At 45.0% G+C, this 27,638-nt stretch overlaps 1 protein-coding gene and 1 non-coding gene across 4 annotated transcripts in view; one reads left to right on the top strand and one right to left on the bottom strand.

Annotated features, from left to right (window-relative positions):
• IL1R1 (interleukin 1 receptor type 1) overlaps window positions 1-27,388 on the bottom strand; it is a 91,001-nt gene extending 63,613 nt beyond the window's left edge. Inside the window, exons 1-2 of one of the 3 annotated variants that reach the window (XM_055539512.1) lie at window positions 26,991-27,388; window positions 25,897-26,064 (exon numbers count right to left, since the gene is read on the bottom strand). The gene's annotated coding sequence lies outside the window, so the exon portion shown is untranslated. Of the gene's footprint in view, window positions 1-24,309; window positions 25,691-25,896; window positions 26,126-26,990 lie in introns of those variants that run through there. The other 2 variants (XM_055539510.1, XM_055539511.1) reach the window with 2 other exon arrangements.
• On the top strand, window positions 22,940-23,024 carry LOC129623929 (small nucleolar RNA SNORD86). Its single transcript, XR_008700678.1, has one exon. It is a non-coding gene; the product is annotated as a small nucleolar RNA SNORD86 (small nucleolar RNA).
• Window positions 27,389-27,638: the final 250 nt, after the last annotated feature.

The following is a 27,638-nucleotide window of genomic DNA, read 5'->3' as shown; positions in this document are numbered from 1 at the left end:
TCTTCTTTCAGGGGCTTTCCTGGTAGCTCAGATGTCAAAGAATATGCCTGCAAATGCAGGAGATTCGGGTTTGATGCTGGGGTGGGGAAGATCCCCTGGAGATGGGAATGGCAGCCCATTCCAGTACTCTTGCCTGAAGAACCCCATGGACAGAGGAACCTGGCTGGCTACAGTCCATGGAGTCGTGAAGAGTCGGACATGACTGAGCAACTAGCTTCTTTTCATCTAACTTTTTATTTCGTATTGGAGTATAGCCGATTAACAATATTGTGATGATTTCAGGTGGACTGCAAAGGGACTCAGCCATACATACACATGTATCCATTCTCCCCCACACTCCCCTCCCAGCAAGGCTGCCACATAACACTGAGCAGTTTCCTGTGCTGTACAGTAGGTCCTTGTTGAATAATACTTCTTCTTCTTACCCAACTCTTTGTCACAGCCCTTGAGAGGAATCTTCAGCTGTCTTTGTTTCATCTCACCATGGACTGTTCATGAACATGCAGGCCTTGAGTTTGAGAACAACTTTCCTATACTGGGAGGGCTTCCCTGGTGTCTCAGATGGCAAAGAATCTGCCTGCAATGTGGGAGAACTGGGTTTAATCCCTGGGTTGGGAAGATCCCCTAGAGAAGGAAATGGCAACCCACTTCAGTATTCTTGCCTGGAGAATTCCATGGATACTAGAGTTCTTGGGATTGCAAAGAGTCAGACATGACTGAGCGACTAACACTTTCCTATACTGGATCCTTCTGAAGGAAGATGGGGACCTGACTCAGCCAATGGGACTCACAGGATGGAGCACAGTGTTTCTCGGCCTTGACCCCATGGGGAAGTGAGAAGAGGAGAGAAACCTGATGTTTGAATCAGCAGTCAGCCATTTCCAGGGCTGCTGCAGGCAAAGGCCCAGAGGAAGGATGTGTGCAGGAGCTCAGACCAGCTCTCCCAACCCTGGCTTTGCCTCCTGGGCTCACAAGTGGGCTGAGGAGAGAACTGGCACTGTTGACGCTATTTACTGAAGCACAGTGCCTTCAAACCCAGGGTAGACCCAGAGGGCCCCGTGCCTGGCTATGCGCCAGAGTCTCCTGGGCCTTCTGTAGTCCTGTCTTCTGAGCAGACTCTACAGGGAGTGCCTGTGAATCTGGATGTTTTTTTATAAGGGCTTTTGGGGGGTTTGTTTTTGTTGTTGTTTATGTGGCTGTGTTGGGTCTTAGTTGCAGCACAGCGGAACTTCATTGCATCCTGCAGGATCTTTTTCTTTTTTCTTCTAATGTGGCATCACCTATTCAGTGGACATGAACTTGGGCAGACACCTGGAGACGGTGAGGGCCAGGGAAGCCTGGTGTGCTGCAGTCCATGGGGTTGCAAAGAGTCAGACAGGACTTAGTGACTGAACAACAACATGTACAAATGAATCACTGTGCTGTACAGCAGAAACTCACACATGGTAAATTAACTATACTTCAATGTTAAAAAAGGGTTATAAACCTCTTAACTCGTCCCTTAGAACAAACCTACTAGTTGGAGAAGAAAGCACTGTTTTCTTTGGTTTGTCCTTGTTGTCTGCTTGTTCAACCCTTGACTTGATTCCATTTCTCATTCAAAATTTGTGACTTATCCAGGAATAAATCTTCCAGGAGAAATACTTCAAATGCCAAGTCTTGCAGCATCTCAAGCATCAAAGGTTTGTTTTCTTTTTTTTTTTTTGCATGGACGGGCCCCCAGGAGATCCTCTCAGCTTTGCTCAGCTTTCCTTTAAAAGCACAGAGAATGTGAGCATTCTTTTTAGAACTTGTCTTCATGCATGTGAACTCTGCCTTGATATTTTACAGTCAAGACCACAAGAAGGGCTTGACACCACCGCACTGGCTGACCTGGCTGAGCAATAAATACCAGAGTGGGGCTGGAAGCACTTCATATTTAGTGCTTCTCCTTTGTAAACATCTTCCTGACTCCCGCCCCTCATGTGTATACCAGTGTACACTCTGGCTGCGAAATGTGACGTAATTCTGAGCCCATCTTTGAGACTTGCTTGAGACTGCTCTCAACACACATCAGAAATCCTCCTCTTTACTTCCTGGGGAAGTTCTCACTCCAAGAAACAAAAATAAGGTTACCAAGACCTACGACCAAGGAGGATGGAGATACTGTTTGTGCCAGACAAAACCCCACCTAAGAATTATTCTTCACTGGGGACCTCCCTGGTGGTCGAGGCATTGAAACTTTGCCTTCCAACGCAGGCAAAGAGCCCTGGTTGGGACACTAAGATCCCACATGCCTTGAGGCCAAAAAGCCAAAACATAAAACAGAGGGAAAATCATTACAAAGTCAAAGAAGACTTTTTTAAAAATGGTCCACATCATGGTACATATATACCATGGAATATTACTCAGCCATTTAAAACAATGAAATAAGGCCATTTGCAGCCACATGGATGGACCTAAAGAGAGTCATACTGAGTGAAGCAAGCCAGAGAAGGAGAAATATATGACATCCCTTATATGTGGAATCTAAAAAGAAATGATATAAATGAACTTACAAAATAAAGAGACTCACAGATAGAAAATGAACTCATGGTTGCTGAGGGGAAGGGATAATTAAGGACTTTGGGAAGGTCATGTACACTCTGCTATATTTAAAATGGACAACCAAGAAAAACCTATTGTACAGCGCATGGAACTCTGCTCAATGTTATGCTCCAGCATGGGTGGGAGGAGGGTTTGGGGGAGAATGGATACATGTATGTGTATGGTTGAGTCCCTTCACTGTTCACCTGAAGCTACTATTGTTAGTCAGCTATATCCAATACAAAATGCTTTTAGTGTTAAAAAAGATAAAAATAAAAAAAATTTTTTTAAGATTTTAAAAATGGTCCAAATCAAAAAAAAAAAAAAAAAGAATTATCCTTCATGCAGAGATGATACAGGAAGTTGTAAGAGAAAATGCTCTAGTATGGTTTTCCTAGCAAGTTGTTCAGAGAAGGCAATGGCACCCCAGTCCGGTGTTCTTGCCTGGAGAATCCAGGGACAGGGGAGCCTGGTGGGCTTCCGTCTCTGGGGTCGCACAGAGTCAGACACGACTGAAGCGACTTAGCAGCAGCAGCAAGTTGTTTGGCAGACAGAAGATAGCACCTGCTAAAAAAACATGCACTGATCCTTCCAGATAGCTGGGGAGTAGCTAAGAAAGAGCCTCCAGGGGATGCATCCAGTTGTCATCCTCCAAAGCTGTGAGGATGGCCACCCCGCCGTGTTCCTCTGCATCCTCAGCTAACCTTCCCCTGCCTCAGTAGTGGGGGCCATATCTGAGGTAGGGTTGTATTAAATAACTATATTCTTTCTAGGTCACTCTTTCATTGTTTCTGGTTGCCTGGCAGCTTCTACCTTTGAATGAGAGGCACCCATTACCTTAAGGAAAGGAAGACAAAGGCTGGAATAAAGAAGGTATTGCTCGTCTTTGAACTCCACAGTAGAGTTTAAGGCCATGGCCAGGCTATAGCCTAGGCTGAAATGTCCTTAATTGTGATATGTGCAATAGGAAAGGGAAAAAAAAAATGCTGACAAGTAACTATGACATCATCTGTTGCAAGATGTATCTTCAAATGTGGTGGGAAAGACTCCAGACTTTGCCAAGAGGCAAAAAGGAATTATTTGCAACTCTTCAAACTGGTCTTTACTTCTCAAGAATCAGGGAAGAAGAGTGGACCCACACACAAGAGAGTGAGCAGGACTGGACTAGGGTGGGGTGGACACGGCCAGTGGTTGTGGGAAGAGCCTGCAGAAAGCGGAAGAGGAGGAAGCAAGAGCTTAGCTCTGACAGTTAAGTCTGGAAGTGGGGCTAGAAACCTGTGGTCACTGGGCTGTGGTCTCTTTCCCTGGGGTGGCCTGGGAGGTGGAAGTTCCCCAGAGAGGTGGGCTCAGAGAGAGACCTGGCTTCTAGCCGGGCACTTGGGTGCGGCAGGCGGGGGGCAGTCACAGAGCCAGGGAGCCACCACCAGCAGAGTGGGAGGAGCCACCAAGGATTTCTGGAACCAGGAGACTGGAGTCCAGGGGCCTCACATCTGGGGGGCAATAGGAAAGCCCATGGCTGTTGGCACCAAGCGGCTTCTTGCCCCGCACCTGATGAGACCTGTCACACCCAACAGACACACGGGGCACCGGAGACCACAAGGACCCAAGGACAGGCTGCGACCTGACCCAGAAGAATGAGACATCCCTGCGGGGTGTGTGAGCAGGGGTCCCCCCTCCACCACCCCTGCAGACGCGCACCCACCTGAGAGGACCAGAGGAAGCCTGAGGGGGATGCTCTGAAAGGTCATTTCCCAGGAGTTACTAAGAATAAAAATAGGCTCAGTGGCAGATATAGTAATGCCTCCCACACCGAACTGAAAACCTTGACCTTGGACTCACATGCTGGAACTTACTGATCCTGACCTGTGCCCATTCAGTAAATATTTGTGCAGCTCATGCTCCCTGCCAGGCAGTGTGCTAGGGATTTAGGATGGCTCAGAGAATAAATCAGAAACCCCCCGCTGTGGAGCCCACATCCTGCAGGGTGTGGGCAGACAGTGCACTGTGAAGGTGATAAGGAAGGGACTTAAACGCAGATTGGGAGATGCGAAGCTGGAAAACTAGTGTCTGCCTCGAGGAGTCTGGGCCCGAGAGCAAAGCCGTGCCCAGTTACACAGCACTCACCCCCACTGCGCCCCTGTGCTGGGCTCCCCCAGCGCCGCCTCCCTGTGAAGAACACCGAGGACAGAAGAGTCAGCACAACGCAGGTCCCGTCCTCTGCGGCCTGCTGGCTCAGCCAGGGCACCGGCACCCCCGGCTTCACTGGGCAGGAACTGGGCTTTTCCGCCATCTCACAGTTGTTTACCTGGCACTCAGGGAAGTGGTGCCAGGCGCTGGGCAGGCACACAGCACGCTCACACGCACATGTGAAACACTCACAAAGTGCACACAAGCCACAGAAAATATACGCACGCGCACAACATACAGAACCGTCACACAGCACACAGTCACACAACATGCAATTACACACACAACACACACACACATTCATAACACATACACCAAACATCATGCAACAGATACCTACATACTCACACAATATACACAGGCATAACACACACAAAAGATACAACACAACACACACTCAAACAATACACCCTCACACAAAGCACACAGAAAACAGCCACGCAACACACCATATACACATAAAACACACACTTACACAACATATACAAAATAGTCACAATATACAATACACACAGAACACAGTCACACACTCATACAACATACACAAAACATACACACAGCAAACACAACCCCTCCCTACCCCACACACACAACATACACACTCACACAACACACACATCCAAGTCTCCATGCTAAAATGTTTTCACGTTAAATCCTCTGGACAGAGATGCAGGTGGACAAGGCCAACCAAGCAGGTGAAGGTGAATGAAACAAAAACCCGGAAACCTGGGGGCAGAGGTGTCCCAACTGAGCCACCTCAGGACTACACTTCGGGTCCCGAGTTCCCACAGGAGCCCCCACAGGGGCTTATGAATGGTTAATGACCATGAGAGTGGTTTACAGCCAAGACTTCTGGGTCTGCTCTCATTATGTAATTTCTGCTAAGATGTTCCAGATTCTGTCCATGCCAAGGCCGAGAGGGTGTCTCTCAACACCTGGCACTTAGGGAAAGTTCCAATCACATTATGCAACTGTGTCATTGGGTCTCCTTTCCAGAAGTTAGTCTGACGCAGTGATTTAAAACATTAACCCGCCAACTGCACGCAATTTATTTTCCGATTTTCAGCAGATCAAAGTCAGTGCGATATTTGCTTTTCTCTTATGTTGCCTATTCTTTAATCTGCTGAAACTTAGAAAATATTTTTTTTCTGCTATTGCTAGGTTATTGTTTTAAATTTCTCTACATCAGACTAGCTTCTGGAAAGAAACCTCGATGACATATATCAATGCATATACGTGGAATCTAGAAAAATGATACAGATGAACCTATCTGCAGGGTGGAAATGGAGACGTAGAGAATAGACATATGGCCACAGCTGGGGGATGAACTGTGAGAGGAGCATTGACAAGTGCACACCACCATGTGTGAAATAGATGGCTAGTGGGAAGCTGCTGGGTTGCACAGGGAGCTTAGCCTGGTGCTCTGTGATGACCTAGAGGGGTGGGATGCTTGGGGATGAGGGACTGGGAGGGAGGTCCAAGAGGGAAGGCATATATGTGTACAGCTGATTCACTTCGTTGTATGGCAGAAACCAATGCAACGTTGTAAAGCAACTATACCCCAATTAAAAAAAAAAAAAAAAAAGAAGTACCACACAAAAAAAGAAAGTGCAATTTGGTTTCCATAGTAAATAGCCCAGCTTGGCATGACAGCACAAAGTGATTGAGAGGCTTCTGTGGTTAAAGGCATATCTTCATTGAAGTGCCATAAGGAGCTTATGTTTTAACCAGATATGCTTGAATTATTGAAAGAAAGTTCTAACTGCAGCACCAAATTACAGCTTTTACCATTATCTTCTTATAAACATTTCCTTGGTACTGAGCTGTATACTTACTAGGAGCAATTTTAAAAGAATTGTGTCTGTATTTCTTTTCATGATATTAATACTTCCCAAACACATCCTTTGCCATGACTGTGATGAAAAACTCCCAGGAGGTAACAGTTATAGCCCCTTTTCAAGGTCTCAATAAATGAGAGTAATTCTTGAAACTCAAGTGCTCAGGATGTTTTCTGCTCAGCTGTGCCCACCTGCCCCAACACACAGCAGTATTTCTGAGAAACCCACATCACACATTCCCAAGGGGCCATACAGACTTGGACAAACATATCCACAAGCAACAAGCTGCTTCAAGTCCTTTGTGGAACACAGCAAGATTCACCTAAAGAAATAAAGAAGCAAGGAACACATGAGAAGAATATTAGGATGGAGACTGGAAGACGGCTCTATCAGTGCGGAAGTGACTGAAGTAAGACAGTGGCAACTGTTTAAAGATCTGAGATGTCGGAGGTAACCAACAGTAACATATGCAAGCATCCTGTTGCAATGTCAGCAGGAGAACGAGGCCACAAATATGCGTGGTGGAGATGCCATAAACACTTCACACTGGAGGCTCAAGGTGCCTCCAGCTCTACTCTTTCCAACAGGGCTATGTCAGCTCTACTCTTTCCAACAGGGCTATGTCAGCCTCAGTTTCCCATCAGTCACGTGGGGATAACAGGGCCCACCTGGCCAGGATGGTGGACATACAAGTAAACTGCTTACTGCTGCAGCTGGCACATAGTAGGTGCTTTGTGCAGTTATTTTTGGTCCCAAAAGACAAGTGGGGAAAGTGTTATGATTTCAAGCATAGAGTAAAGATGCCTTTCCAGTCCAAAACTGGACATGTGGTTTGATGAGAAAACAGGAAGATATGGGAAACATTGCCCAAATATTTCAATATTTCAATATTTTATCTCCTGACTTTGTCACATAGCTATGATTCATATGCAAATAAGCCTTCCCTTTATAAAGTAATTTTTTCCCTTCCTCCTTTGTGATCAGATTCTTTCAAACTAGGTCAAACACTTATTGCCATGGGATTATGAATTATACTATATACATATATGTATATGGATTATACATGAGAACAGTAAGAAGCAAAACTGATCAACTCTAGATATGCAAATTTATCTAGAAATATGTCCGCCTTGTAATATAGAAAACACTAGGCACAAGCATAGAAAGTCAGCTAATGTGATTTCACCCCTTTCTTCTGCTAAGAGAAAAAGTGGACCCAAGAGTTTTCAGGATGATTGTGTGTGGGGCTGGCAGGGGAGAAGGGAGGAATTCTCCAATGTCTCGAACATGATGCAAATAAATATTCTTAAATTGAAATATGATTGACATCCTATGTTAGTTTCAGATGTACAACAAAATGACTGAATATTTGTATATATTACAAAATGATCACAAGCCTAGTGAATAACCATTGCTACCCAACAGCTACAAATTTCTTTTCCTGTGATAAGATCTAATCTCTTAGCAATTTTCAAACATGCAATATTCTTAACTATGGTCATTATGCTGTATGTGACATCCCAGAACTTGTTTATTTTATAACTGGAACTCTACATTTTGACCCCTTCACCCATTTTTATCCTCCCCACCCCCTGCCCCTGGTAACGACCAATCCGTTCTACCTCCGAGATGATTTAAAATCAGACTTAGACAAAGTTATCTCAATTATAGAGAAATCACTCCCTTTCTTTCTTCCCCTTTTAGACAGAATCACTAGCAACATTTTCTTATGAATAAAATTCTCAAAATACATTGATGAATTTCTAGAGGCAATAAAATTAATCCAGAACCATCACTGGCAGAAGCATGTTGGCCATTTGTGCCAAAACCTGACTGACCTTTCAATGTGATTATTGTATTGTGAAAAGAATTTTTAAACAAGCAGTTACCATATTTACGTAAGAGTCAACATGGCCAAAAATGAAATAAATACTGTGCAAACCATCAAACCTCTTAATGACCAGAGAATCTTTTTATTTTCAGTTTCACTGTTACTATTTGAGACAAGAGTACATGTGTGGGAAGCTCTTCAATTTCTCCCTCAGGAGGAGGACTAGGGAAGAAAAAAGTAGAGAAAAGGAAAGATGGATAAGGCAGTGACAAGGAGAAGCCTGACCCACCCTGACGCAAAACCCACCCACCTTGTGGCTGCAGAACGGACGTGCACGACCTAAACGGGCTTTTTTCTCATTTTGTCAAATGAGATGTTTATACCGAGACTTCTCTTCTAGAGCATCCAGATTAGCTGGATAAATAATGCTAGGCAAGCCCTGACTTGCCTGTTGCTCGGTCTTGACAGTCAAACCCCACCCCCGCAGGGTGCCCCACTCCTCTGGATAAAGCCCAGAACCCTTGCTCTTGTTCCAGACCTGCCCTGCCTCCCTCGACTCCATCTTTCTGACAAAGTCCCCTGTTGCCTGGATGCTTTCAGGCTGAGGTCAAATCGCATACCAGTCTCCTTGGCAGTTTTCCCATTTCTCCCTCATTCCTTCTACCCAGAATGTCATCTTCTTCCTCCTCCAGCTCAAGACTCCCTCCTCCTCCTCCTCCTTTTTCTCCTCCTCTTCCTCCTCCTCCCAGGCCCATTGTCTATATTGTATGCCCCTTTCAGAGGGCATTTTAGGGTAGTTCCCACCCCTCCAGCCAGGGGAAGCCAGGGTGACCATCTCCACCTCCTCTGAGCCCTTGGCTTCCCTTCTGCCTCCCTGTAGCACCAGCACCCCAGATTCTGTATGGCTGAGTTCTTCTCTCCCTGATACTCATCAGATGCTTAAAGGTAAGCTCTTCCTCTGACTGGCCATAGCTGGAGCAGAGCAGATGTTTACATCTTTGCCCGATGAATGAAAGCACTCCATTCACACTGCTTATACCCACGGTCCCTTAGAAAATTCAAACCACATGGACAGGACAGAGAGCCCATGATCATGTCCAGGGATAAACTTTCTGGGAAATGGACCTAAATTCCCCCAGCAGAGGGATTTAGCAATCACTCAGGACAACTCGTGTGCTAGCCAGCTTCTTGTTGACTTGGGCAATTTATAGAAATTACGGCTGTCTATTTCCCCGGTCAGTGATTCTCAGCCTGCATTAGACCAGCTACCCCCAGAGAGTATTTTTTAAAAAATAACTCTTACCAGGCTGTGTCTCAGTCTTATTCCATCAGAACCTCTCGGGGTGGGGCTGCTGCTGCTGCTGCCGCTAAGTCGCTTCAGTCATGTCCAACTCTGTACGACCCCATAGACGGCAGCCCACCAGGCTCCCCTGTCCCTAGGATTTTCCAGGCAAGAACACTGGAGTGGGTTGTCATTTCCTTCTCCAATGAATGGAAGTGAAAAGTGAAAGTGAAATCGCTCAGTCATGCCTGACTCTTAGCGACCCCATGGACTGCAGCCCACCAGGCTCCTCCGTCCATGAGATTTTCCAGGCAAGAGTACTGGAGTGGGGTGCCATTGCCTTCTCTGGGGGTGGGGCTGAGGCACCAATATTTCTTAAGGCTCCCAAGTGATTCCAACAGGAAATCAAGACGGACAAACACTGACCTACATCATAGAGTGTGATGTTTGTTCTATCTATATGTAGCTGAGTGGGTCCCCTAATGCAGCCACACCATTTTCTACACTGACTGGGCAGACAGGGGCCAGGCAGAGGAAGAGAGTCCAGCTCCAGGGGCTTATTCACACCCAGAAGTTTTCCCTAGAACAACAGTTTATGATCCAGATATCAGTTCCAGACTAAAGGAGGTGTCTGTCTCCACCACCCCTCCTCCACCCCACCCCAGCATTTTTCACTTTCCTATGAACCTAGTTTCTATCCACCATGTCCCCATTACCTAAATTTCTTCAGTATTATAACTTGGGGTGGGGGGGGGTGGCGGCGGAATCTTAGAACTCTGATCTTGCAGTTAAGTAAATCTCAGAATTTGAGGTTGATGAGAAATATTCAAGCCTGGTGAGTGATGTGGGGTGCGATTTCCCACATCATTACAATAGCAAAAATGTAATCCCTCCTCCCTATGAGTCAGCTCAGTAACCCACTGTGTTCATCTAGAGAAGGGCTTAAACCTTGAGGGAAATGTGTTCAAAAGAGCTTGTCATGGCAAGTATCACATAAGATTTTTTTAAATCAACAAGTCAAATAGATACCCATTCCATCACCTCTGACAAGAAGCATACATTTTCTCTCCAGGAAAGAAATGCTGTAATTTTTTGTACATAATTTTACAGTTTATTACATTGCTTGTTTTCCAGCTTAATCAAAATATGATTTACATATTACATTTGTGTAAGTTTAGGACTGTACAATGTGTTGATACATTTTAATACTGACAAATATCACCACCATACTGTCAGCTAATACCTCCCCCCATCACGTATTTACCACTTCTTTTTTTTTGTGGGTGGGAACCTTCAAAGTTTGCTCTCTTAGCAATTTTTAAGTATACAATACATTAGCCACAATCAGCATGCTGTCCATTTGTTGGTGGTCAGTGGCTAAGTCGTTTCCTAACTCTCTGAGACCCCATGGACTGCAGCATGCCGTGCTTCCCTGTCCTTCACTGTTTTCCAGAGTTTGCTCATCTTATCCTTTGTCGCCCCCTTCTCCTCCTGCCTGCAATCTTTCCCAGCATCACGGTCTTTTCCAATGCTGCATATTGGCTCCCCAAATTTGTTTCTTTTTTAAAGATTTTTTTTTTTGATGTGGAGCTCTTTTTAAGAGTCTTTACTGAATTTGTTACAATATTACTTCTGTTTCATGTTTTGGTATTTTGGCCCCAAGGCATGTGGGATCTTAGCTTCCCAACTGGAGATCAAACCCACACCCCCTGCATTGGAAGGCAAAATCTTAACCACTGGGCCACCAGGGACATTCCCCAGACTTATTCATCTTATAACTGGAAGTCTGTACCTTTTGACCAACATCTCCACAATTTCCTTACTCCCCAGCCCCTGGCAGTACCACCCTACTCTCTGTTTCTCTGAGTTTAGCATTTTTGGATTCCACATGCAAGTGATATCATACAGTATTTGTCTTTCTGTCTGGCTTATCTCGTTTGCTTAACGTCCTCAAGCTATGTTCTTGCCAAAGACAGGATTTCCTTTCTCATGGCTGAATAATATTTTATGTCCAGTATATACCACACCTTCTTTATCCATTCATCTACTGACAAACAAATAGTTTCCATGTCATGGCTATTATGAATAATGCTGCAATGGACATGGGAACATAGGTATCCCTTTGAGATATCAGTTTCATTTCCTTTGGATATATACCCAGAAGTGGAATTGCTGGATCATATGCTAGTTCAATTTTTAACTTTTTGAGGAATCTCCATACTGTTTTCCAAAGTGGATGCACCCATTTACCTTCCAACCAACAGTGTACAAATGTTCCCTTTTCTCTACATACTCATTAACATTTGTCCTCTATCATCTTATCGGTGTACAGATTATTCATTAACAGAGAGATGGTATGATCTGTGAAACCAGGTTTCTCTCACCTATTTCAGGCAGGGGATGTTTAAACCTTCCAGAGAAATATCTATTGAGTTCCTACTATGGTTGAATTTTTACTTTATTGCATGTATGGTATTAATTTCAGCTTAAAAATTATCAGCAGTTCATTTCAGAGGCTAGAAAATAACCCTGCACATAATGCCTTTCTAAAACTCTCATCAGAAATGGTAGACAGGAGCCTTAATTATATTTCTCACATGAACAAACTCTGACAGCTTCAGCACTTCTACAAATAGGAGTTCAAATACATTGCAAAAAGAGCCACTCACTGACTAGCACTTTGCCTCTTGGAGTCTCATTATCGTGTCGGCACAATGAAGCGTGAAGCTCAACTGGGAGCCCGACTGATGATGCTGCCATTCATCTGCAATCGTCAGGAGGCGGCAGCGCCTGTCCCTGCCAGTCCTGAGCCCCATCTCCCTTTGGACACATTGAAAATAGTAAATCCTGTGTACAGAGCACAGGAGATGTCTGTAAAGCACCCAGATGTTGCCAGGAGGGGCAGGATGATGGCTGATCCTGGCTCATTCAGGAGCTGGAGGCTCTGTTGGCCCCTCCAGGACAGGATGACAAAAAATCAGCCCAGAGCAAAGAGATCAAAGGGCAAGCGAGTGAGAGCCAGGTAATAAAAGGTCTGAGAAAAGTTGTCCCAGATTTCCGGTCAAGTCTGCCCTCTCACTAAGTCCAGGAATGAAATGAGGGAAACCACAACAACCTTTGGGGTCATATTCATGGTTGTGGAATGTGTTGGCTCTGTGACCACATTGGAATATGTTGTTGGCATAACTGACGGAGTGAAAAGACAGCCTTCGGAATGGGAGAAAATAATAGCAAGAAGCAACTGACAAACAACTAATCTCAAAAATATACAAGCAACTCCTGCAGCTCAATTCCAGAAAAATAAATGACCCATCACAAAATGTGCCAAAGAACTAAATAGACATTTCTCCAAAGAAGACATACAGATGGCTAACAAACACATGAAAAGATGCTCAACATCACTCATTATCAGAGAAATGCAAATCAAAACCACAATGAGGGACCATTTCACACCAGTCAGAATGGCTGCGATCCAAAAGTCTACAAGCAATAAATGCTGGAGAGGGTGTGGAGAAAAGGGAACCCTCTTACACTGTTGGTAGGAATGCAAACTAGTACAGCCACTATGGAGAACAGTGTGGAGAGTCCTTAAAAAACTGGAAATAGAACTGCCTTATGACCCAGCAATCCCACTGCTGGGCATACACACTGAGGAAACCAGAAGGGAAAGAGACACGTGTACCCCAATGTTCATCGCAGCACTGTTTATAATAGCCAGGACATGGAAGCAACCTAGAGGTCCATCAGCAGATGAATGGATAAGAAAGCTGTGGTACATATACACAATGGAGTATTACTCAGCCATTAAAAAGAATACATTTGAATCAGTTCTAATGAGGTGGATGAAACTGGAGCCTATTATACAGAGTGAAGTAAGCCAGAAAGAAAAACACCAATACAGTATACTAACGCATATATATGGAATTTAGCAAGATGGTAACGACAACCCTGTATGCAAGACAGCAAAAGAGACACAGATGTATAGAACAGTCTTTTGGACTCTGTGGGAGAGGGAGAGGGTGGGACGATTTGGGGGAATGGCACTGAAACATGTATAATATCATATAAGAAACGAATCACCAGTCCAGGTTCAACACAGGATGCTTGGGGCTGGTGCACTGGGATGACCCAGAGGGATGGTACGGGGAGGGAGGTGAGATGGGGTGTTCAGGATGGGGAATATGCGTACGCCCGTGGTGGATTCATGTTGATGTGTGGCAGAACCAATACAATATTGTAAAGTAAAAAAAAATAAATAAAGCAGTGAAGTGATAAAAATAATAATAATAATAATAAATAAAAATTTAAAAAAATAATAAAGGCAATCTGAAAGGAAAAAAAAAAAAGCTGGCCATATCATTGTCATAGACAGATTGGACACAGCTATCAAAAAAAGCCTAAAAGTCTATGAATCCTAAAATAGTGATTTCAATTATAATTAGTACAGATGCAGTTCCAGCTTTATAAATATGTTTCTGGACTTGTCCTTTGTACTTGTCCTTTTGACTGCCACCATCTTTTACCTGGTGGCTCAGATGGTAAAGAATCTGCCTACAATGTGGGAGACCTGAGTTCTATCCCTGGGTCAGAAAGATCCCCTGGAGAAGGAAATGGCAACCCACTCCAGTATTCTTGCCTGGAGAATTCCATGGACAGAGGAGCCTGACAGGCTACAGTCCATGGGTTGCAAAGAGTCAGATACAATTGAGTGACTATTTAACGCTTTATTACTAGACAGTCCCAGCCTCTGCCCCATGTTGTGTTCGTTTGGGCCACTCTGTTTGGGTCAAGCACCTGGAATTCACCTGCAGAGTCCCTTCTCCTCAGTAACAAACCCTGCCCTCCCCTCCCTGGACCAGGAGGCAAAGCTCCCTGAGATGTTAACTGATCTCCCAGCTGTCTGACTTCCTGCCCAGGTAGTCCTATCTCCATGGAAACCTGCATCCCTGAACACATCTTCTTGATTAGCAGTTCCTAAAGCCTTCATTCCAGACTCATCACCTACACACACACATATACACAAACACACACAAATTTCCACTCTGCTCTGGCCACAAATGACCAGTGTGCCCTAGGGAGGACCCAGAGAGCCATGTTGCTCATCTGGAGCCAGAGCAGCTGGGCCCCTTCCCCACCCCCTCCTGCCTTCCTTCTGGCGTTGACATTTGTTTCTGTCTTGAAGCTGCACTGGAAGCAACTGCTCACCATCTTCCTCTCTGGGTTTTCCCGTCCTCCTCCTCCTATCCCTAGAAGCACTGAGCACAAGGCTCAGCCTGGACTGAATGTTCAAGAACCATTTCTTAAAACCCTTGGTTAATTTAGTAAAAGCTGAGATGCCAAGCAAGTCCCTGGTGCACGAGTTCCGTTCCAGGGAGGGTAGAGGGTGCTTCTGTGGAATGTCTGTGCCTCCAGGTTCAGGCAGAGCACCTGTTGCTTGTCACACGCCCAGGAATTCAGGGCTGGGTGAGAGAGTGCCGTGTCCTGGGTGCCAGCCTGCCATTGTCTCTCATAAATACAACATCCCCCAGCGCTTGCACAGAGGGACTGGGTCTGCCTAATGTCACACAGGTAAACACTTGTGGTCTGGGAGGTAAGGCTGTGCACACGCAGGCACCATCTCCTCAACCTGTGACTGGCAAGTTCAGAATGAAATCCAGGCTCTGCATCATGGCCCTACCACTGTCTACACCACTGTGATCTGGCCCCTGCCTCCATCTCTAAGCTCCCTCCCACTCACTCAGCCCCCACATACTGAGCTTCCTCTCCCCTCCAAGGGGCTCAAATCCCTCTGCCCCTCTGCCTCAGACCTCACCCCTGCTCACAAGGACTCCCCATCACCAGGTGACTCGCACCCAGCCCTTCGCCACGGTCTCAGCAGCCATCTGTGTCTTTCACAATGTTTATTACACCCTCAACTCAGGCTACTGCCCGGCCCCTCCATGTGATCCTCGAAGGCTGCAACCAGATTGCTCTGCCCTACCGTGGTGCCCCATGGGTGGACACCCACAAGGCTTAAAAAACAACTGCTGTGATCACAGCTGGTTTTAAAACGATCTCAATGCCACTGCACACATATTAGAATGACCAGTGGCAACTTGCTCCAGCATTCTTGCCTGGGAAATCCCATGGACAGAGGAGCCTGGTGGGCTACAGTCCATGGAGTCACAAAAGGGTCAGACGCGACCTATCAGCTAAACAACAGAGCGACCAAAATCCACAACCCTGACAGCAGATCCCGTCAGGGATGTGAAGCAACAGAAATTCTCAATCACAGCTGGTGAGAAGGCAAAAAGGTGCCACCACTTTGGAAGACAGTCTGACAGTTTCTTATAAAACTAAACACAGTCTTACTGTAGGATCCTACAGTCACTCTCCTTGATGTTTACCCAAAGGGGCTGAAAACTTGCATCCACACAAACACCTGCACATGGACATTTAATAGATGCTTTATTAATAATTGTCAAAACTTGATAGCAGCCAAGATACCATTCAGGGGGTGAATGGATAAATTAAGTGTGGTCCATTTAGACGATGGAATGCTATTCAGTGCTGAAGAGAAATGAGCTCTCAAGCTATGAAGAGACATGAGGAAATCTTCAGTGCAAAATCCTAAGTAAAAGAAGTCAATCTGAAAAGGCTACATAACATTTACATTCTGAAGAGGCAAAAGTGTGAAAACAGTGTTGGTCACTCAGTCATGTCTGACTCTTTGTGACTCATGAGCTTTGACTCATCAGTCTCCTCTCCTCTTGAAATTCACCAGACAAGAAAACTGGAGTGGGTTGCCACGGCCTTCTCCAGGAGATCTGCCCGACCCAGGAATCAAACCCGGGTCTCCTGCATTGCAGGCAGGTTCTTTACCTTCTGAGCAACCATGGAAGCCCAAAACTAAGGAGGCAGTAACAAGTTAAGTGGTTGCCAGGGGTTGGAAGGAGAGATGAACAGGTAAAGCACAGTGAAATGCCCCATGTGATACTATAATGATAGGTACATGTCATCCTACATTTGTCTAAACACATAGAATATACAACACTAAGAGTGAATCTTAAAGCAGACTATATGGACTTTGGGTGATAATGACGTGTTAGTGTAGGTTCATCAGCTGTAAGGAATGAACCACTCTGGGAAGGGGGCATATGCACAACGGAGCAGGTTATACACGTGTGGGGCAAGGGTTATATGGGAAATCTCTTTACCTTCCCCTCAGTTTTGCTGTGAACTTAAAAGTGCTCTCAAAAAATCAAGTCTAGGGACTTTCCTGGCAGTCTAGTGGTTAAGACGTCACCTTCCAAGGCAGGGTGTATGTATGAGTTTGATGCCTGGCCAGGGAGTTAAGATCCCATATGCCTTGTGGCCAAAAACTCAAAAGGTAAAACAGAAGCAACATTGTAACAAATTCAATAAAGACTTTAAAAATGGTCCACATTTAAAAAAAAACTTAAAAAAAAAACTCTAAAAATCCTCAGTTATATAAGATATGAAAATTTTAAAAACACTGAGTTAACTGCTTCCCCCGTAAGATCACCAAAGCTAAAAAAAAAAAAAAACAAAGAACAACAAAAACACCCCCCAGTTTGCTAGTAAACCTATTTTGGTAGGCACATGAGGAAATACTCTCTCAAACATTCCTGGCAGGGGTGTTAATTGTTACAACCTGTTGTAACAGGTGAGACATCTTGAAATATACATCAAATCACAAACCCACTCAGCCTTTGACCTGGCAGTTCCACTTCTAGGAATTCAGCCAACAAATACTCTTGCTAGCACTTCTGCAAAATGTCACAGGCAGGGCTATTTCTTATTCATTGCAACATTGGTTGTAATAGCAAAAGACTGCAAACAAGTTGAGTCAGCAAAAGGTTAAAAGGAAGCTTTTTTTGATGCAGATTTAGAACCAAGTACAGAAGAGCGTGGGCTTCCCTGGTGGCTCAGTGGAAAAGAATCCGCCTGCCAATGCAAGAGACCTGGGTCAGGATGATCCCCTGGAGGAGGGCATGGCAACCCACTCCGATATTCTTTCCCGGAGAATCTCATAGACAAATGAGCCTGGTGGGCTATATAGTCCATAGGATTGAAAAGAGTCAGACATGATTGAAGCAACTTAGCATGCACCCACACACAGAAGAGTGTATGTGCTTAGTGTGTGATGGTTCGCTTTCTGTGTCAACTGAAACGGGCCATGGGATGCCCAGATAGCTGGTGTGTCTGTGAGGGTGTTTCTGAAAGAGATTAGCACCTGAATTGGTGAACAGAGTAAAGCAAATAGCCCCCTTTCCAGTGTGGGTGGGCTTCCTCCAATCCCTTGGGGACCTAAATAGAGCAAAAAGGCAAAGGAAGATTGAATTAACTCTGCCTGAAAACTTGATCAAGGACGTCCATCTTCTCCTGCACTTGGCAATTCTGATTCTTAAGCCTTCGGACTGGACAGGAGTCTACACCATTGCTCTCTGGCCTTCTAACTATACCATCTGCTTTCCTGGGTCTACAGCTTATAGAGGGCAGCTCCCAGGACTTCTCAAGCCTCCATAATGGCATGAGCTAATCCATACCTTATTATAAGAATCTTCCTGGCTGGGGGAAAGGGATAGTTAGAGAGCTTGAGATGGATGTGTACACACTGCTGTATTTAAAATCGATAACCAACAAGGACCTACTGTACTGCACAGGGAACTTTGCTCAGTGTTACGTGGCAGACTGGATGGGAGGGAAGTTTGGGGGAGAATGGATACATATATATGTATGGCTGAGTCCCTTGGCTGTTCACTTGAAACTATCGCAAAATAGTTAGTCAGCTATTAGTTATTCAGTCAAGTCATGTCCAACTCTTTTGCGACTCCATGGACTGTACGCCACCAAGCTCCATGGGTTTTCCTAGGCGAAGATGCTGGAGTGGGTTGCCATTTCCTTCTCCAGGGGATCTTCCCAACCCAGAGAAGGAACCCACATCTCCTGCATTGTCAGGAGGATTCCTTACCACTGAGCCACCGGGGAAGCCCATTAATCACCTATATTCAAATATAAAATAAAAAGTTAAAAAAAAAAAGACTTTTCCTAGATAGATATAGACAGACAGGTATATAACCAACAGAAGACTGAAACAGCTATATCAATACCTATATATTAATACATCTACATACATATCAATCCCCCACTGGTTCTCCAAAGAGAGAACAGATCCAGTGAGAAAGAGGTGGAAGAGACTAGTAACAGTCACCTATTGATGAGAAAGACTTGGCTGAATAACCTTTTTAAAGCCTTTTAAATTGTGTGCTATTCGTTCAAAAGCACATGAACCGTGTGTTTTTATTCATCATCCCTCAAGTCCAGCAGCCTGTGAACTCTAGAGTGAGGCTGTCGTGAACCTCAGGCGTGCACTAACTGATGTGACTTCAGGCAAATCACATCTCTGTGCTTCCATTTCTTAATCTGCAAAGTAAGGTGATAATAAGGACTCCCTCATACACAGGGCACTCAGAACCGGGGGTCCCACATTAAGGAAGTGCTCTAATGGTTATTTGCCATGATTATTACTTATCCACTATAAGCGTCAAACTGTTGTTGAACGTGTACTTGATCCTGATTTTAACAGCCGACCACCGAGGTCAGAGTGAAATCCTGTACCCTCTCAAGCCTTCCGTACTTGTGGCAAGTCCATGGGACTTGCACTCACTAAAGCCACCATCTCCATTCTCCTGGTTCTACCCCTGGTTGGAATGCGTCCACTTCACACCCATTCAGAGCTTTAAAGTTGTACTCAGTAGAAATAGAAACCAACCCACACTAAACTAAACAAAGAAAACAGTCAATGCGCCCCAGGAAAAAAGCTCCGCTTTTGAATCTTCCGTAATTCCTCTTGGGCGATATTCATTTCCCTGGAGAGTTGGGTTAAACTGTTCCTAGCTTGCTTCCGCTGATTCATTCAAAAAATGTTTATGCCCCACCTCAAAGGGTGTCAGACCCCAAACCAGGACCTGGAAAGAAAGGAACACATAAAACCAGGCTCTGCCTTTGAAAAGTTCTGACTGGGGTTCAGAGCAGAGCAAGTGGATGGTGACCATGCAATGTGAGAAGACTAGCATGCAACCCCATACACAAATAAGCAAGCAATAAAATAAATCCATCTTTTATGTCCCTGTGCTACTGAATCTAAGAACAAAGAAATATGTTGAAGTTTAGAACTGTTAAGTTTAGAACTCTTTCGACAACATCATCAAAATTTCAGCACGCAGCTCTCTGAAAACTAGACACTTTCTAAGGTGAGGCTATATATAAACTTCATATTAATAACAACAGTAATAATACCATTTGGTATTTTTACTTTTTTTCTATTTAAAGAACATTCCTCTAGCCTTTCCCTTTATGTCCCCAGTTCAATCACGTGGTGGGGTAGACAGCCAGTCCTTATCTCTAAATTTAATAGATAAAAAGGAGATAAAAGATTGAGTTTGCTCTGGGTTGTTCAAATGGTAAAAAGTCAGCAAAAGCATTCAACTCCCCCACACACTCAGTGAGCTTACTAAGAGATATCAAATGAGGTCAAAGACCACAGAAATTAGGTTGGCAAAAGCTACTCTGAGTGAGGATTGCTTTGATGATGACTAACCAAAAAAAGATATGACGCTGAACCCAAAGGGGCAGAATAGGAAGCCAGAGGTTTCACAAAAAAGTTGTCCTTAAAGCAAATTAAAACAACAGAAGACTCCTTTCCAGTTATCAGATTAGAATACTTAAAAAAAAAAAAAAAAAAGGTGAAAAACCCAATGCTGGTGAAAGTGTGAGAAAAAAGTGTTCATACAGTGCTGGAGGGAGTGTACATGACTAGCACTTTCCTAGATTAATTGAGTAACAGAATGGAGAGCTTTAAATATGCTGATGCCCTTGACCTCTGGGAATTATTCCAAGGAAAGAATAAGGAAGAGAGAGATGCATAGGATCCCCTACAAGTGTGTTAGTTTGGGGGATGTTAATAATAGAAAAGAAAAAAAATCAAATATACCAACATGATTTAATAACTCATCTATGTCATGTGATTAAAAAGCTTTTTTAGGAAGAAGTTCATTAGCAGGACAGATCAGATCAGATCAGTCGCTCAGTCGTGCCAACTCTTTGCGACCCAATGAACCGCAGCACACCAGGCCTCCCTGTCCATCACCAACTCCCGGAGTTCACCCAGACTTATGTCCATCGAGTCAGTGATGCCATCCAGCCATCTCATCCTCTGTCGTCCCCTTCTCCTCCTGCCCCCAATCCCTCTCAGCATCAGAGTCTTTTCCAATGAGACAACTCTTCGCATGAGGTGGCCAAAGTACTGGAGTTTCAGCTTTAGCATCATTCCCTCCAAAGAAATCCCAGGGCCGATCCCCTCACAACATACTGCTGAAAGGCAAGAGCAGGTGCTAAAACAGCATGGACAGTCCAAGCATGCTTTTTCCAAAATGTAAATGTGTTTTGAGAAAACCACACCCACCCAAACACTAACAGTATTTATCTCACAATGTTAGGTTCTTATGTTCTACCTTTTTAATTCATCTCTATATATTCTTTTTCAATTGTCCTTTTGACCATGAGCATGTGTTGTCTGTATATGTTTTTAAAGACGATACTTAAGAAGTGGATCTTAGCCACTCCATGATCTTGCCTGAGAGTTTCATTCCTCAGCAACTTAACAGTGCCCCAAAAGGTTTGTGTGTTAAAGAATAAAAGCTGAATAATAAAGAATAATAAAAAATAAAAACTGTTGAGTAGAGACACTCCATAGGCTTCTTTTAAAATTCCTCACAGCTTGTCAACAGATGAATAGATAAAGAAGATGTGGCATATATATGGGTACACACAGAATAGAATTCTACTTAGCCATAAAAAGAATGAAATAATGCCATTTGTGGCCAAGTGGATGGATCTAGAGATCATACTAAGTGAAGTCAGAGAAAGACAAATACCGTTTGATATCGCTGATGTGGAACATAAAAATTATACAAGTGAACTTATTCATGGAACAAAACAGACTCACTTACATAGAAAACAAACTTATGGTTACCAAAGGGAAAAGAGGGGAAGGATGAATTGGGAATCTGGGATTAACATATACATACTACAATATGTAAAATAACCACCAAGGACCTACTGTATAGCACTGAGAACTCTACTCAATACTCTGTAATGACCTATATGAGAAAAAAAAATCTGAAAAAGAGCAGCTTTATATACAATTGATTCACTTCACTGTACACCTGAAATTAATACAACATTGTCAATCAGCTATACACTAATAAAAAAATTTTTTAATAAAAAAATAAAATGTACTAATATCTAACATTTAGGTTTAAAAAATGTGAAAAGTATTAAAAGTATCATAATATAAAGTAAATTAGAGCAAATATTGAAGAAACTCTAAAAAAGTACATTTTCAAATGAAGAAAATTCATCACTGCGATCAGGAAGATCAAATTCAGAAATGTCAAGAAATGTCCCCAGTCCTTCCAAACAGCACATCTCCTCTTTTCACAGCAACCCGCCCACCTCCAGGGGAACACAGACTTCCCCCGCCCCCAGCACACACAGGGTGGCCCCCAGGCACCTGTAGGGGGACGCAGTGATTCACCAGACCACCAGTCACTCACTGCACCTTGTGAACTGTCCTTTCCACCATCTAGCCCTTCATATGCTCACAGCCACCGTGGAAACTCACATTTGGCAAAAGAGCAAGAGGGAGATTTAAATTGAATTGAAAGGTTGACCTCATTTTGTTTTCTTCTTTCCTTAAACTTCCTGAATTCTGACTGACCCAACAACACTATTAGAGAGTATATGGAGGTCAAGGGTGTCCAGTAAGGCTTCCCTGATAGCTCAGTTGGTAAAGAATCCACCTGCAATGCAGAAGACCCCAGTTCAATTCCTGGGTTGGGAAGATCCCCTGGAGAAGGGATACGCTACCCACTCCAGTATTCTCGGGCTTCCCTTGTGGCTCACCTGGTAAAGAATCCACCTGTAATGCAGGAGACCTGGGTTCAATCCCTGGGTTGGGAAGATCTGGAGAAGGGAAAGGCTACCCACTCCAGTATTCTGGCCTAGAGAATTCCATGGATCCACAGTCCACGGGATCGCAAACAATCAGACACAACTGAGCAACTCTCACTCATCTCACTCAATAAGACAATATGGACCATCCCCTGAGAGCCTACAGTCTCCTTACAACTTCAGGTGTAATATTTGCAACGCCTCTGAAAAAGCATGCTCAATACAGTGCTGTCTGACCAGGACTCCCTGACCTACGCAGGCCTCTGCCCTGGGGGTGATGGCCAGTCCTAGTATCTGAGTGATTCCCTGGGCCCAGCAAACGGACTCAGTTTCCAGAGCCCAATAAAAATAAAAACCAATAAACAGCAACAACAACAAAAACCACACGCAAGTTTTCAAGATTCCATTGTAAGTCTTTGTGGAAGGAAGCATGCACAAGCCTTGATAATACAATATATTATAATCTTAAATGCAATCAGTCATGTCATTTTATAGTAATGCAATGCCCTCAGCCAAACAAGGGCTGAGATGATGCCACGCTAGAGTCGTAGAAGCATAAAGGAAAGTCATAAAGTAAGTCTTAATTCTGCTATCAGCTACAGCATTCTAAAAGGACTTTACAGGGACTTCTCTTGTGGTTGAGTGGTTAAGATTTCACCTTCCCATGCAGGAGGTGTGTGTTCGATCCCTGGTCAGGGAGCTACGATCCTGCATGCTTTCCAGGTGAAAAACCAAAGCATTAAACAGAATCAATATTGTAACAAATCTAAAAAACAGTTTTTTAAAAAAAAAAAGGACATTACAATATCCTTCACTTAAACCTCACGATGTATATGACTGTGTGTGTTAGTCACTTAGTTATGTTCGACTCTTTGCGACCCCATGGACTGTAGCCCACCAGGCTCCTCTGTGCATGGAATTCCCCAGGCTAAAATCCTGGAGTGGGTTGCCGTTTCCTTCTCCAGGAGATCTTCCCAACCCAGGGATGGAACCCAGGTCTCCTGCATTACAAGCAGACTCTTTACCATCTAAGCCACCAGAGAAGCCTTTGCTGGCTAAGAGGAAGTATATAGTCATATATCTCCCACATATTTCTTAGTTAATCTTCCATAGAATAAAACATATGTAATCATAGATGGGGCTTCCCAAGCGGCTCAGTGGTAAAGAACATGCCTGCTAATACAGGAGATGCAGCCTTGATCCCCAGATCAGCAAGATTCCCTGGAGAAGGAAATAGGAACCCATTCCTGTATTCTTGCCTGGGAAACCCATGGACAGAGGAGCCTGGCGGGCTACAATCTGCGGGGTTGCAAAGAGTCGGACGCATCTGAGCGACTATAACAGCAGCAACAATCACAGGTGATCTATTAGTAGGGCTCACAGGCAAACTCAGGGTTTTAAATATGCCTACAGAGCCGCATAACACTAAGAAATCCTTCAAATCTTGTTTTAAAAAACAGCACAATGCTGTCAGTTTTATCAGACTCCATTCCTCCTTCCTAAATACTTCAGCGTATAAGTAAACAAAGGAAAAAGGAGCGGGGGAGAAATGCAGAAACAAAAGCTAAAGTGCAAATCCATCATCTTACCCACTCCTTTCCTCGTGACTGGAGGTTGCGGGAACCGCGGGCTCCACCAGAGGCGGTAATTCAGGCTCAGCCCGCGGCGTTTCTTTTCCCACCTGTGAAGCCCGCTGAACTGACGGTGGTTATTAAAAACAAGAGTGCATCTCGAAAATCAGCCCTGAATGGGGTTGCTGATGGCGGTTTTCTTTTTCTAGAGAGCTCCAGGGCTGCTCAGCACACAGGAGGGCGAGGCCTCACAGCTTGTCAGAAGACCCAGCTGTGCAGAGGCCGGGCGAAAGGAGAAAGTGGGCTCCAATGACGCCTGTTAGGGCTTTAATCCTCAGCTGTGACACATGGAGGGAGCTATGAACAGGAAACTCAGAGCTGGGCAGCCAGCCAGAAACATTCAGAAAACGTGCCAAGCCCTTTCGAAATACCACACTCTCCACTGAACACTCACTGCTAACAGTTCACAGGCTGTCTCTCTTCTCAAGTGACGGAGCCATAGACCCGGGCCGGGCTGGCCCACAGACATCCAGTCTGTCAGAGTTCCCGTCATCAGAGTCTGGACCAGTCAAAGCCAGGCCTGGAGTCTCCCACCTCCTCCCTCTTCTCCTCCAGATCCTCCTCCTAACGACATCCACAGATGTGAGCTCCCAGCAATACCGAAGAACCCTTCCTTCACGCTTGTGTATGTTTCAGATGCAGGATCTCTTCCTAATGCACCCACTGCCTCTGCCACATGCCCTGGGGACCCTGCAGGGATCTCCTGAAGCATCCAGGAGGGGAGGAGACCCACTGGTCATCCCTGGACTCAGGGGGATTAGGGGAGATGGGGTCCCAGCCCGAGCCTCTGGCTCCCACTTGGAGCTGCTTGATCCCATCCATGAGAGAGGGGGCTGCCAAACCCCTCCTCTGTCTCTCAGGGGCCCCCCTGCACCCCACACCTGGATTCATGTTCTCAGCACAACCCAGGTCCCACCTATCAGAGCCCTACTCATAGTCTGAAACACAAGGGCCAAAGTGGCCAAAGTTTATATCCTGGCACCCAAGGCCCACCACCAGCAGGCTCTGCACACCTCTCCACCTTGTCCCCACTGCCCTTCAAAAGAATTCTCTGTGCCCACTCAGATGGGCCACCACTGACTCCAGAAGACAATGTTCAGGGACTTCCCTGGTGGTCCAATGGTTAAATACTTTGCCTCCCAATGCAGGAGTGTGGGTTTGATCCCTGGCTAGGGAAATAAGACCCCACATGCCTTGCGGCCAAAAAACCAACACATAAACAACAGAAGCAGTATTGTAACAAATTTAATAAAGACTGTAAAAATGGTCCACATTAAAAAAAAAAATCTCTTAAAAAAAGGCAACATTCAAATGGCATGGGTTCTGCAGCTATCCTCCTGACCCGACTCCCCTTCTCCTCCTGAATGTGATCCCCTTTCAGACACGACACTCCCCCTCCTCCTTGACCCCCTCTCCCCACATTTCTGGTCTTCACCAAGGTTCATGCAGGAGTACCCCCTTCCACATCTTGGGGTGAGGCCCGATGCTCTGAACCCACGGTTCCACTCCCTAAAAATAACAGAGACGCCAAGAGTGGGCACTTACCTGCATCAGGTGCATTTCTAGGAACTTCCAATTCTTTCAGCCCATTTTACAGATCAGGCAACTGAGGCACAGAAAAGGCAAATGCTTTCCCTGAGATCCCTCAGCCAGGTAGGGTGGAGCCTGGGTGGAGTCCAATCTGGCCTCACTCTTTCTTTCCAGGCACCTGTGCTGTTTATTTGGGAACAGGGTGTATGTACTCAGAGAGGGTGCAATTTCCTCACCCTTCTCGATAGCCGTTCCAGAAGGGCTTCCCGGAATACTTTCCCAGGCTAGGTAATTACAAGTAGCTGTGATTAATTGGTAGTTTAATGAGCTTTAATTGAGAGACCAAATGGTCCACCTGAACTTCAGTGGACTGGGCTTTCAACATTAGGAAATAAACAGAATAGTCTTGAGGTTAAGGCAACATGCTTGTAGTCCAGGGGTCCCTAACCTCTGGGATCTACTGCCTGATGATCTGAGTTGGAGCTGATACAAGAATAACAGAAATAGAATGCACAAGAAGTGTAACATGCTTGAATCTTCCTAAACCATCCCCTACAACCCCCAGTTGGTGGAAAAAATTGTCTTCCACAAAAGCAGTCCCTACCCTGGTGCCAAAAAGGTTGGGGACCACTCCTGCAGAAGTTTCACTGACATTTTTAACCTATCTTAATGGGTGCATCCAGGCCCTGGACATCTGGTGCATGAACGGACTGCTAAAGACATAACCTTACTCAAAGAGCTGAGATGCCCTGATGAGAAGAGCCGACTCATTGGAAATGACCCTAAGGCTGGGACAGATTGAGGGCAGGAGGAGAAGCCGACAACAGGGGACGAGATGGTTGGATAGCACCATTGACTCAATGAACATGAATCTGAGCAAACTCTGAGAGACAGTGGAGGAAAGGCAACTGTGGGGTGGCAAAGAGTCAGGCACAAGTAAACGACTGAACAGCAACAACCCTCAAAGGTCTAGGGTGATGAGGAGCAGGGAGAAGTCCCCACCCTTCCTCCAACACAGAGTAGCTGAGGTTTCGGGGACCTGATCCACCCCAGCTCCAGATGCAGCCCTACTGATCTGAGCCATTAGATCTTCAGAAATACTCGAGTACCTTCTAGGCTGCTGGCCAGGTCCTATAAATGCTGGAGGTGAATGACATTTCATTGAAGAGATGTTTCTGGCTCCCACTAGGGGCAAGACCCTCCCTATGCTCTTTGGTAGAACAACAGCAACAAAAGCAGGAAGACCCAGCTTTTGTCCCTAAGAAACTTACTACCCGGCTGATGGGGAGGCCGTGGACGAGACGCTAACAGGCTTAACCCACTGTAGGTATTGATATTTGCCTCCCAAAACAGGAGTTTGTTTTCCCAATTTTTCCCTAATCAGTTCATCTTCATTCAGCACTTAGTGGAGAGGAAAGATTTTTGTTTCCAGGATGTTTCTGATCCTGTTTTCCACTCCAGACATCATCTCCCTTCCTCCTGCCCACTTCTCAGCAAGGAGACACACACACACATGCACACACACATACAAACTCCCTAAGTTGCTTAGTCCCTCCCCCACACAGAGCTCAGGGGGGAAAAATAGTCATACCGGGCAATAGCAATCCAATACCAGAAGTTTACGGAAAATCCCCAAACTCCAGGGTCCTTTATAAAGGCTGGAGCTCAGAACTCACTGAGCAAAACCTGGAGCTTTTACCATGAAAACTCTCAAAGATGCCACTAGGACACAATTTTATCAGCAACATGGCCTTTGC

The sequence above is a fragment of the Bubalus kerabau genome, chromosome 11, assembly GCF_029407905.1.
Source record: "Bubalus kerabau isolate K-KA32 ecotype Philippines breed swamp buffalo chromosome 11, PCC_UOA_SB_1v2, whole genome shotgun sequence".
Classification (NCBI taxonomy): domain Eukaryota; kingdom Metazoa; phylum Chordata; class Mammalia; order Artiodactyla; family Bovidae; genus Bubalus; species Bubalus kerabau.
This window is presented reverse-complemented; position numbering and strand designations above follow the sequence as displayed.